Source organism: Aulonocara stuartgranti (assembly GCF_965226115.1).
Source record: "Aulonocara stuartgranti genome assembly, chromosome: 10".
NCBI lineage: Eukaryota > Metazoa > Chordata > Actinopteri > Cichliformes > Cichlidae > Aulonocara > Aulonocara stuartgranti.
Window position 1 is genome coordinate 24,856,948 of NC_138946.1, and position 13,485 is coordinate 24,870,432.

The window sequence follows — 13,485 nt, forward strand, 5'->3', positions numbered from 1 at the left end:
TGCTGCACAATAATGTTTAATATTTAGTATTTACTGTCATATTCCCATATATCATTGTGATGCTGTTTATTCTATTACTCTTGTTCTCTTCTGCTTGTTCTCTTTTTTCTTTCTCAACAGGTGATCCAGGTGATCGATATATGCATTTTTTTTCTTTTTTTTTTCTGCCCATTCTGTTGGTTTTTGTTTTTTGCCCTTCTCCCCCGTCCCTCTTCTCAGCTGTTTCTCTTTCCCTCTTTCTTTCTCCCCTTCTTTCCCTCAGTCAAGTCTGTCCCGTATTCAGCAAGTGAAAATAAAATAAACAATAAAAGGTGAATCAAATGGACCATTACGGCAAGGCTGGGATGGTCAATTTGGTAAAGTAAATCTGTTGGGCATCTTTCTTTGCCTTTAGACAATAATTCTGATGGCAAAAGAGCCAAACGGGACAGGCAAAAAAAAAAAAAAAAAAAAAAGATTATATTTTTGTCATTTTCTAGTTTCTAGTTGAATGAGGAGGGTGGAGATAGAGGGGGGGAGAGGACAGGTTGCACAAGAACAGGAAGAACGAGGGACCAAATAGTGAAGTTAACTGGAAAAACAAAAGTTATTTTTCACAAAGTAGGTTTTTTTTTTCATGTATTTCAGTGATGCTCAGTGTGCTTTCCAGTAGCACACTTAAAAAAAGCCAGTGGACATTGTAAACATAGCCTATTGATATGAATGACAGGTTTTTACAGGATTCATGTCACTCTAAACATGGCTTGAACAGGATGGATGCCATTACATTGACGTGGACTATAAATGTATTCTCTATGGTGGCCCCTAGAGACAAAGCACGTACAAACTCCAAAACACTTGCAAACTCCAAAGCACATGCAAACTCCAAAACACTTGCAAACTAAAAAACACATGCAAACTCCAAAACACGTACAAGCTCCAAAACACTTGCAAAATCCAAAACACTTGCAAACTAAAAAACACATGCAAACTCCAAAACACTTGCAAAATCCAAAACACTTGCAAACTCAAAAACACATGCAAACTCCAAAACACGTACAAACTCCAAAACATTTGCAAAATCCAAAACACTTGCAAACTCAAAAACACTTGCAAAATCCAAAACACATGCAAATTCCAAAACACAACGGAAGTGCTCCAGGACGCTAGGGGCAGTGTTGAGCTCGATTTGCAAAATAAATCACCAAGATCCGTACCGGAAACCCGATCGGTACCCCGCATGTGCGAAAGGTTTCTACTTCCGGTCGTAGCGTTTTACGATAGTTACAGGTCAGAGTATCTGTTAAGATGTTAAGAATAACAAGTATATCTTAAAATGTTTGCAATAATGAAGCATTTCAGTACAATGTAGACAAAAACGAAAAATAAAAAGATAGTTACGGATCAGGACTCCCCGATCCTTACTGCGCATGTGTAAAGTCTGACCGTACAAATTGGGTCTACCCGATCCGTACCGCGCATGTGCAGATGTTTTCTTCTTCTTCTGTTAGTTTAATGGCAGTGTACTCCCCAGTGTACGAGGATACCGCCACCTGCTGACCGAGCGAATAAACCCTGTTATAAACTGAATTAGCGTCATTACAAACGTGTGTTTGTAATGACACTCTCTGTTGAGGAGAAAAGCATGAATTTCTTTGTATACGGATTATCCATTGTTTAAATGTCCCGGGCAGTCGAAAAGGAGGCAGAGCTGTTGAGAAATGCTAGGAGCTAACTGGGCGCTAACCGTATCATTCAAATATATTGAATGTCGCAATGTTGGCAAAGAGAGGAAGTGACGTAAGATTTGCGCATGCGGGGTACCGATCGGGTTTCCGGTACGGATCGGGTAGTGACAGTGACAGCTGCAAACCCCAAATCCGGTCATTGGTACTTCCTGGCTTGTGTAGTTACTAGGTAACAAAAGCTCAACACTGCCCCTAGCGTCCTGGAGCACTTCCGTTGTGTTTTGGAGTTTGTACGTGTTTTGGAGTTTGCATGTGTTTTTTAGTTTGCAAGTGTTTTGGATTTTGCAAGTGTTTTTTAGTTTGTACGTGTTTTGGATTTTGCAAGTGTTTTGGAGTTTGTATGTGTTTTGGAGTTTGCATGTGTTTTTGAGTTTGCAAGTGTTTTGGATTTTGCAAGTGTTTTGGAGTTTGCATGTGTTTTTTAGTTTGCAAGTGTTTTGGATTTTGCAAGTGTTTTGGAGTTTGTACGTGTTTAGGAGTTTACATGTGTTTTTTAGTTTGCAAGTGTTTTGGAGTTTGCATGTGTTTTGGCGTTTGTACGTGTTTTGGATTTTGCATGTGTTTTTTAGTTTGCAAGTGTTTTGGAATGGGGTACATGATGCTCTGTGCCGAGTCTGCTTAATAAAGGGAGGGTTTGTACTGTATGAATTGAAAAACTTTGTGCACATGTCTAAGGAGTGGCAGTGTGATTTTCCAGTGTTTGTACTGAATAATGCCACTTTAAGCTTGATGATTTGTTGGACTTATCTGCTTTGCCAAAAATGTTTCTTTAACTTCTTTAAAGACTTAGCCTTTGCCTTGTGTTTAATAACTAAAGGCTCCACGCTAAAACGGGTGGATTAGATTGAAATCTCTGATCATTCACTCTAAATTACACTCAAAAAAGAACTATTTGAGTGAACATTAAAAAATAATGGAAAGGATTTCCATGTGATTAAATTGCTTTATTTTAGCATTATACAGTTCTGTTATTCCAACTTAATGTACTTGAGTGTGACCAACTTAATTAATTAATGATGAATCAACATATTTACTTTAGTTGAGTTCAGCTTAATTCAATTGAGTTGATCCAACACATGCAAATTATGTTAGTCCAAAGAAAGTACATAATGCTACTAGAAAGGCATTTATTAACATGGAAATCTTTTCCATGAGTATTTTAAGTTCATTTAAAGAATTATTTTTGGAGTGTTCAACAAATCAGAGTCTGGTTAACATAAAGCTTGTCATGCGCATCTTTTCCCCCCCTCCAATTTATTGGATTTAAGAAATGCCATCACACTTGTCTATCCTTTTCTGCTTGTCCTGGGGGGTAACTGCACATACCCAGAGAGACACAAGGAGAACATACAGACTCCACACAGAAAGGCCCTGGCCAGTTGGTGGATTTGAACTCAGAACTTTGTTGCACTGATATAACAGTGCTAACCACCATGCCACCAAGCTGCCACTCCATACTTTAAAAGAAGTTGGAAAGCTGTGAATTTGATACAGAATTTTCTTTATGTTGTTGTCCTTGACAGGTTAAACCACAATAAATAGCAATAGCATACACATGGTGTATGTATGCTTCTCTGCCTGAAATAACCCCCGATATTTTCTTGTCCATGACTTTGTAATATTGCGACTCCAGGCTACAAACCAGAGTATATTATGTCATCACAACAAGAATCTCTTTTTTTTGTCCCTAGCTAGCGGCCAGCAAGGTAGGCTGTCCACGAAGCCAATATGCACTGTGGGTTCCGTAGGGATTCCAGCTTGGTCAACGATGCACTTCCAGTCCTTGCGATCTGTGGCCTTAAACTTTACCTTAGATGTCATTGTTTAAGATCATCTTCAGTTCAACAAGAATAAATTTAACTAGTTTTAGGTTGTTGAATTTCATGCAGATCATACGTGATTTAACTACCGTAGAAACATAAAATCCTTTTGTTCAAATTACATGTTAGACTCTTGTAAATGTAACTAATTTGGTTGCTTTTGAAGGTAACATAGTAATGTTTATCCCACTGAATTGAGGTTTGCAAATGTGAAAAGGGTAGATGACATTTGGAAACAGCTTATTCCATTAATGTGAATTAACCTAGAATTGCCCCTGCATTGAAACACTTTCACTTTTAGGTAAGGCCTAAATTACTTTAGTATAACAATCAACAGAAGGCGTTATTCAGTTAGGCCAGTATTTGGTTGCTGGCAGCCATTGCAGCTGTCATTCAGAAGGAGCAAATATCTTCTCATTTTACTCCACAAGTAGAAAAGGCATTCTGGTGGGCCAGAAGGAAAATAATCCAACGCTGTAATTGCTCTTCACTAATCACCCTTACGCTAGCTGGTGGAATAGAGGCAGCTCCTTCATGGTGACCAGTTGAAAAAGGCCAGCAACCAGATGGCTTTACGACTAAGTAGAGAGTGTTTGAAGAATAGTGTGCTGCGAAACAATATTCCTTTCCAGCGTCCTATTAATGCCAAATATGAAATGTTATACAGCTAACGCGCTCTTAGCAGCTATTCCAGCTTTCATGTGAGTTTTAATAGAAAAAAAAGGAGAAGCATATTAGTTTGTTATGTCACGAAATGGAGCATGGACACTTACTTATCTTGATTTGAAGCTCTTCAGATGTTGATGCATTTGCTCTCAAGGCCCTCATCGTCCCTTTGAACTTCTTGAGTGCAAATTATATTTCTTAGAGTGCTTTGCCGTTCTGTATTAGTGATGTTCTGACACGGTCAGTGCAGTCCGCCTGTATGTGGATCACCCATGAGAATACTGTGCTGACAAATGTGTCTTTTTCTGTAAAAGTTATTAGTGGTCAAAGGTGCATCCCGAAGACAAAACACTGTACTGGTATGGATTGTAGAGCTGCCTCTTGGCATTGCACCTTTCCAGCCTTACAAGTTAAATTAAAGCATTGTTGTGCCTTCTTCCTTCTTTGTGTGTATATGTGGAGACCAGTTGTTTATACTGAACACAGCATAGGTTGCCAGACTGTTACAGAATGTGCCCCAAATCTCCAGCTTGACCTCTGAGGTCAGAGGTGGAGAAGTGGCGGTCAGAAGGCAAAATTATTTGCTAGAACAACTCAGATTTCACTTTTCTTCAATTTTCTTCAAAATTGCCCCCTTATCCAATTGACAATCTTGTTTGTGGTTTCCAACGGCCATAATCTACATTCAAATTCAAGGAGTTTTCATGGAGGTTATTGAAGTAAAACATTATGATGTTTAAGATCTGAAAGCTCAAGACAACAGCTGCCAGTCTTCTTGTGTGTCTCTTCCTTGCTCAGCATTGGACTCTCCAAGTGTCTCAGACGATAAGCACAACCAAATCAAAACAAAGTCTGTCAGTTATTTGCAGCTCTTTGGCATGTCTGTAGTTTCTGCAGCCTGATATATATTAAGAAAAAAATGTCTGTTTTTTTTCCCTCCTCTTTGCCTCAGCATCCCTGCTGTCAAATCTGTCAGTATAAATCCAAAGGACAGAGCAAACAAGAGAAATAAATATACATATCATGTACACACATACATACATACATATTTTTTTTCTGATGGGGAATTAACAAACTAACATCTGTCTGATCTACTAAGAAGCAATCTGTCTTTTCAAAGACCTAAGATTATTTAACCAAAACATATCAGACGGATGAATAGCTGCAATTACGTCTCTCGTTCACGACCCAGCAGTCAGTTACATATTACAATCTGTCAGAGATAACTGTGGTAAATTAATGCCTCGCAGACTTTGATAATTAGACTACAAGTTATATTCTGGAGCCAAAGTTGAGCAGCATCTGATCGAGGAGATTATTGTGCACTCTGGTCTGTCACAACAAGTTCCCCTTTGAGATGTGACCTCAGTCAGGGTCAGACAGCCCACTTTCTTCCTCTGATCCTTCTTTTGCTTAATGGGAGCATCTTAAATCTCATGGAAGCATGACTCGCGCATTTATATAAGATTATTCTCAGTAAACCCACACAGAGTGGAGCAGTCTGTGCTCAGACTGAATGGAGCTTTATATTTCTTAATGTAACAAATAAGGATTAAGGCATTAAACCAAATATAGTTCTCAGGGTATCTGGAGGAACCAATTACCCTCAGCATGTGTATGTTTCTATTATAGGAATCTACATGCTAAATTTGAACAAACGTGGGAAAATCACAACCTTGCACCACGTTTAATTATGTTTTCCCAGTGAGTGCCAATGTTCTCCCGACTGCACGCAATTCACATGGTCTGTCGTTGATTTTCCTGTCAACAGCACAGCATCAAACGGATGCAGAGAAATGATAGAAAAATTTGAAAGAATTGCATGTACATTATGGGAATGCATATGAAAATCATGCTTTACTATTTAGCATCACTTCTAAATATGAAGCAAAAGATGTCATAAAAACTAATTCTAACAAAAATGAACATTTAACATTTTAGTAAAAGTTTGCTTAGAGGAAAGAAACTAAATATAAATCATATCAGTAAGTAATATTCAAAGATGTTGAGTTATGTCAGTGAGACACAGTGTCTGTGTTCCTGCTTCATTCTTCTCAAGTGTTGTCCAATGCCCGAGATGTAAGAGGGCAATGAAAAACATTTTCTAAAGGTACGAGTAAAGCCTTTTACAGCTGCTGTCGAAATACAGCCAAATTTAGATAGTTGGCTAAAGTTTAAAATACTATGTAAATTTAGGCATTAAGATGTGGTCAAGATGAACTGCAGAAGTTAAAGCTGATCATCAGAAGGGACAAAAGGGTGATTTCAGTGATTTTGAACATGGTATGGATTGGTCTGAGCATTTCAGAAATTGCTGATCTACTGAGATTGTCTAACACAACCATCTTTATGGTTTATAGAGAATGGTCAGAAACTATCCAGTAAGCAGCAGTTCTCTGGGTGAAAATGTCTTGTTGTTGCTAGAGGTCAGAGGAGAATGGCAACACTGCTTCAAGCTGAAAAGTAGGTAACAGTAACCTCGGTAACCTCGGCAGCCGGAGGTGATGGACGAGGGGCGCGGGGGGTCCGCGCCTGCCGGAGGAGGAGGAACAGCCGGGTGAAGGGCTGCTCTTGCCGCGAGTGGTGGAGGAGCCGCTCCAATTTGAGGCGGCGGACGAGGAGCGCGAAGGTCTGCGCCAGCCGGAGGAAGAGGAGCCGCGCGAGTGGCTGCTCCAGCCGGGAGCGGCGGCATTTACAGAGGAGCTGCGCGAGGTGACAGAGGTCCCCGTGTTTGCGGCTGCCATGCAGGTGCGTCCGCACGGCACCGCAAACCACGCCCACCACAACCATTCATTACAGCCAAGCTATTCAGAAGACCATCTGTGAAGAAGCAGATTGGTTATTGCAGCAGAAGACTACTCCGGTCAGCTTAGAGCAGGAAACTGAGTCTGCAATGCAAAACTGGACAATAGAAGATTTTTAAAAACGTTGCGTTGAGTCTACATTTCTGTTGGGACACTGTAATTGTAGGGTCAGAATTTGACATAAACAACATAAAAGCATGGATCCATTGGGGGGGGGGGGGTAATGGCGTGGTGATATTTTCTTTCCTCTCTTTGGGCCCCTTACTACAGCTTGAGCATCATTTGAACTCCACAGCCTACCTGTGTACTGTTATGACCACAGCGCACCAATCTTCTGATGACTGCTTCGAGTATGTCATCTCAAACTGCTTCTTGAGCATGACAGTGATTTCACTGTACTCAAATGGTCTCCACAGCCACCAATTGCGCACTTTTGAGATGTGGTGGAATAGGATGTTCATAGCTGTACATCTCTCAGGAATGATTCCAGCACCTTGTTGAATCTATGCCATGAAAAATTTAGGCAGTTCTGAAGGCAAAAGCAGGGGCCATTCCAGCTGTGTATCTATCTTGTTTAAGATCATAGCTGATTTCTCCACCGCTTTATGGGACAGGAATGACTGCTGGCTCTTTCTTTTTTTTCCCATAGTGTTTGCTAGAAAATAGCAAATAAGAAGTAGGCTTATAAAACACAGTTTGTGATCATCAAGATTAAAATTGCGTCCATTTGTTTTACCTGTATATATGTGACCCAATGACTTTAAATGATGAATATAAGAAGTCCTAACATACACCGTGTCCTTAAATATTCAAGCTCCTCTAAATATATGAACAGCATCATATACTCATGGATGTTTTAGTAAAAGCGTGAGCTAAAATGGCTGTGTATAGAACTGCTTTGTGTTCTATTTGCTTTAACCATTAGATGGCAGCATTTCACTTCACATGTCTGTTTGTTTCACCCCTGTGTAACCTTATGTCCTTTATCCTGCTTCCAAGAATCATAAAGAACAATTCTGGGAAAAAAGACCTCAGGTGAGTCATAACTGTATGAGGAAAAGTCCTACGTGATATGCTGAGGTTTCATGCAAACTATAAAATCTGTGATTAGAGAATTTTTGAAACTATGTTAAAATTTCAAAGGTTTTGTTTCATTTTAAAGAGTTCCAGTGAGTTATTTCCTTACGTTGCTCTATAAAATGAACTAAACTACAAAAACTTGTTTGGTTAGTTTGTATGTATCGTGAGGTCAGTAATGTGGATTATAAACCAAACAATAAAGGTGTGATTGATAAGAAAAATTGGATCAACTGTTTAGGAAGTACAGCTATTTTTATACATAGAAAGAAGAAGAAAGAAAGTGTGTACATTATTGTACTTTATTGAGCCCCGTGGGGAAATTGCTCTCTGCATTTAACCCATTCACTCAGTGAAGCAGTGGGCAGCCATTGGGCGCCCGGGGAGCAGTGTGTAGGGACGGTACCTTGCTCAGGGGTACCTCAGGGTAGCTGTTAAGGGGAATCGAACCCCCGACCTTCCGATCATGGGGCAACCACTCTACCTACTGAGCTATCCCTGCCATAGTCCCCACAACCTAACATAATTTTACAGATGTTAATTTCTTTTAAATCATAACCAAATATTCACTTGAGACTTCTTCACTTTACTGCAGCCACCTTGAATTACTGCTTCAGTGCGGGTGCAGATCTAACTTTAGTATTTAATAACTCAAAATCACCTGTTGGATTGAGATCAGGTGACTGACTTGACCATTGAAGAATATCACATCCCACACTTGACCATCTCTTGGGCTGCTTTAGCGGTGTGGTTTGGGTCAATATCTATTTGCGCCATCCAATCAGTTTTGCAACATTTGGCTCATTGTCAGTAGATCCTGCTTACGTCTATCAACAGTCTGTGGTCCTCTTTCCTGTTTCAGATTGAGAGATATGACAATTGTGTGATATCGTGGTACTTCTGTGTCCTTGGCTTGAGGAAGTAATCTGCTTAAATGCACATTGAGTCACCTTTTAATGAATTAATGTATAAACCACAGGATTTTATATGTTCAGGGTTTTTATTCAGCTGTGTTTCTGATGATTTTTAGGACTCAAGCACATTTCAGCTGTGCTATTGAGGAGTTGAAGAGTGGAAGTGCACAATATTCTCTTTTTGAAAATATTGTCCTCTTTTTTCATTTGAGTGCACAGCAGAGGAGAGTCTATACAACTGCTGACTGCAATGTTATAGCATTTTTTTCTATATAAGGCTTCTTTGATTTCATGTTATGACGGCGACAAATCCATTAAAAAAAATTTTTGGGGGTTGCTCTTTTGTTTCTCAAAAAAGTGGACTGCTGTCTGTTGCAGTAGATGGTTCTGTATATTTGAATTTTTAAACCAGATGCAATTCCTGACGCAATGCTCCCCAGAGGCTAGGATTGTGTTTAAGCCCAGTCACATACCCTAGAGATAGAAGCATTACAACAGCTGAATACATGTTATAGTAGTTTGTTTTGTTTGTTTTTCTAAATAAGCCTTTTGCTAATTTCTCGTTCTCATGAACACAAAAGAATAAAAAAGATGTTCAGCTGAAGGGAGCAGTCGAATGGAGGTTTATAACATGGTGTCCGGTGTCTGAAATCTACACCTACTGCTTTAACTTCAGTTAACCGTGTTAAACTGTTTGGGGTGAGCTGTGAAAACAAGCAGTTGAAGAAGAGTGGTAAGCACTACGTTGGTAAAAGCTTGACTGCAGTGCCAAGATCGATTTTAGTCAGTTTTATGGTCATTCAGCCAATTAGTGTTTGTTTGCTTGCTTGCTTTCTGGTATTGGGAGATTTTTTTTTTTAAGTATAGCCAAAGGTCTGAAGGCCATCGACACAATTCATAGAATTCAGCGTGTAGAGCAAATACAGATTAAAAGACATGAACCTATTATTTCTTTCATCCGTTCAATTTTGTGTTTTTAACATGCTCGACACTGAGCTTTTGTAAAATGTTCCATAGAAATAAAATCACTTTGAATCAGATGAAGTTCCCTTGCATAGTTTTGCTTTCGTTTTTGAGTATGTGTGGTTTTTGTTTTTGAAAGGCAAATGATGTGTCATACTGGGATATATAAAAACTAGCTGCTTCCACTGACTTGACAGATTGCTTGTCTGGTTGGTGCAATTTGCTAATAATTACCAAACTCGTTATACACAGTCCCTCCGCTGTTGTTATATACTCACTTTTCCGCTTTTTAAAAACAGTACCTATTTAAATCTTTTTAAGCAACACACCCTCCCTTTGCTTGTTTTTCTTTTATTAGCTAACCTGTTCAAACCCCTGGCTTCCATCCAGCTTCACCTTTTCAAATCTTCGAACGACAGGAGGAAATGGCCTGTTGTTTAGGCTCAACCAACTAACAATTTGAGATGGAGTTGTGGGGGAGGGGAGCTTGTCAGGCGATGGCTTTAATCATGTGCCCCCCCCCCAATGACGTAGTTCACAGTCACAGAACTTGGGGCACGTGGCTACGTTTACGGCGGGTTAACTAAAATGTAATGGATAAATTGAAAGTTTAACATATCTGTCCAACAACAGATAAGAGATCTACCGGCAATCCTCCCGAAACTTCCGATGAAAGGACACGCCCTGTGAAGCAAAATAAAAACATTTTAGTTGTTCCGTTTGCTGCCATCCGCGCCGAATGAGTCATGTGACTGACCAAAACTCAAGAGACAAATCAAAAATATTTATCGTTTACTTTCTGTATGATGACTCACAGTGGTGACATCAGATTTAAAGTGAAAAGTCTCGGTTTCATAGTAGAACACCTCTGCTCTACAATTTACTTTTTGTTAAGATGTTACACACCGGCGCAAAAGCAGGAATAAGAAGTCCACGTGCCTAGCCTTATCGGATTTACTTGTAGGTGGAAATTGCATTTGAATGTACAATTTTATGCTTTCCATCAACTCCAGCAGATCCTTAACAAAACCTGTTTGACTGCTGATTGAGTTGGCGCCCACTGTTACCACACAGTTGGCAAACAGAAAAAAGTCAAAAGAGAAAGAGAGCCCTATTTTTCATTCTTTCTATATCAAATATATATTGATTGATTATATCTATGTAATCAAAATTCAGATTTCTCAGCAAGGTACACATTTAAATAATATGAAAATCCAGTTATTGGGAAAAAAAGAAGATGACACAAATCAAAGTACTGGATTTCTAGAATTTCTGACTGATAACTCGCATTAAAATCTCCAGCATTTCCTCATCTCAACTCATGTTGTTGTTGTGAATTGGTAAAGGCACACCCTCAGGGTGAGTAACACTCTCAGTCTAAGCTTCCTGAATTACTCCCCAGATCTTCACTTTTTTTTCTGTCTATAATTCCAGCAGTAAGACGTGCTTGATAGGAAAATACTTATGTAACAGAGATGGTGGCAATGGTTTTGGCAATATTCATATGTAGTGAATATAAATACCCAAAGACAGAATGTACAAAATTAAATAATTATTTATTATTTGATAATTATTTTTAAATATTACAGTACTGAGGTAAGTTCATAGTCTTGAAGGTGAATTTTAACATGGCTTGTGATCATACTGTTTTACCCATGTGTCTCAAAAACAAATAATCAAACAAAAACACTCACACACAAAACGTATAAACTTTTTATTATTGTTACTGTGGTATTTGTATGAAACTTCACTTCCCACATTACTTCCAGGTATGTAACTGTCACTTCCCACTTTGGAAATTTATTTTGGCTAATAAAAAAAGAAAGACAGTTTGTATTCTTATAATACTATTTATACAGCAAAGAGTAATATGAATGCTTAACAGAATACCTCCCACCAGCTCCCCAAGGAAAAGGGAGGATTGGGTTTCCCCCGCCTCAGGAATTATTATTATGCCGCTCAAATAACCCCCCTCTTATATTGGTGCAACAAAACATACACAGCTAAGTGGAAGGAACTGGAGTCCAGCCTGTTGGACCGATTCCCTCTACAAGCTGTAATGGCAGATAAGGGTCTAACGTGTTGGCTGGAAAAGTTGGGGAACCCCTGGTTAACCCACACCCTCCAAGTTTGGCAGAAGGTAATCAACATTTCTGGGATACACAAAATATTAAAAATTTTCAGGTGGTTTGCTTTCGACTCAGATTTTATTCCAAACAGACACGACTCTAACTTTAAAGCATGGCTATCTTATGGCCTTACGACATTCCTCTCTCTTACTCATAGAAATATTGTGCTCAGATTTGAGGTCTTGCGGGACAACCACAACCTGACAAAATACGACTTTCACAGATACCTACAGCTGAGATCACATATTGATCATGAATGCAAATTGTCCGACTTTAATGATGCTGAGTCGCATTTTTTCCTCATCCTGAAAAATGCCACAACCATGAACCCTACTAAATCCATTTCTAAACTATACAAAGCTCTCTCTAGTGCCAGCGAGGATAACACTTTATACACTAAAGATAAATGGAAAAGGGAATCAGGGATTGCTATTTCTATGGGGGAGTGGGAAAATGTTTGGTGCTGCCAGTGGTCCACATCCAGTTCTATGAGCTGGAAGGAACATGGCTGGAAGAATATTATTAGATACTTCAAGACACCATATCAGGAGAGATATAAAGGGGCTCATATGCAATGCTGGAGACAATGCGGCTCGACTGTTGCTAACCATTTTCATGTTATGTTCCCATGTTATTCATATACTGCTGTGCAGATGGATTTTTCTTGTCCATTCCAAATAAAGATATAATAAAAAAACAACAACAAACAAAACAAAAACCGAATGGCCCCGTTATAGAAGGCCGAAGCTGCAGACTCTTTCTGGTCAGAAAAATCTGTCTCCAACAGATGCTGTCTGTACAGCTCAGTGGATAGCAATATTTTAATACTGGTTCACAAAAGTACAACTGAAAATGCTGCAAAATGTTGTGGTTGTTACTGTTGATTGGTTTCGCTTACTCAGCGTCTTCCTGTGGTAAGAATTGCGGCACTGTGTTGTTTATCACATTCTCACTATGTCAAGGTTTCTTAAAAATATCTTAATATATATATATAGGTGAACATAAAATTAAGTTTTTATTATAATTTTATTATGTGTTAATTTATGATTGTTAATTTATTATAAATAATACAAAACTATTTATCCAGAATCTTCATTTTGACTGTCGAAACAGTTCAATTTAAAAGACCTCACTATTTTACAGCAGTAAAACAATTCCCCGTCTGTCTTTCTGTATTTCTTATCACTGTGTCAAAAGCGGGACAGGAAGTTGTAATATACATATATGTAATGTGTACAGTTTGTTATAAACTATTTATGGGCATATGCGTGGCATCGCAGTGGTCTGGTTCAGGAAACACTTACATCATGAAACTTCAGGTGTCTGCTGCTACGGCAGACGAAACTACGTGCGCGTCCCCGCCCACCTGTGAAACCGCCTAAAAA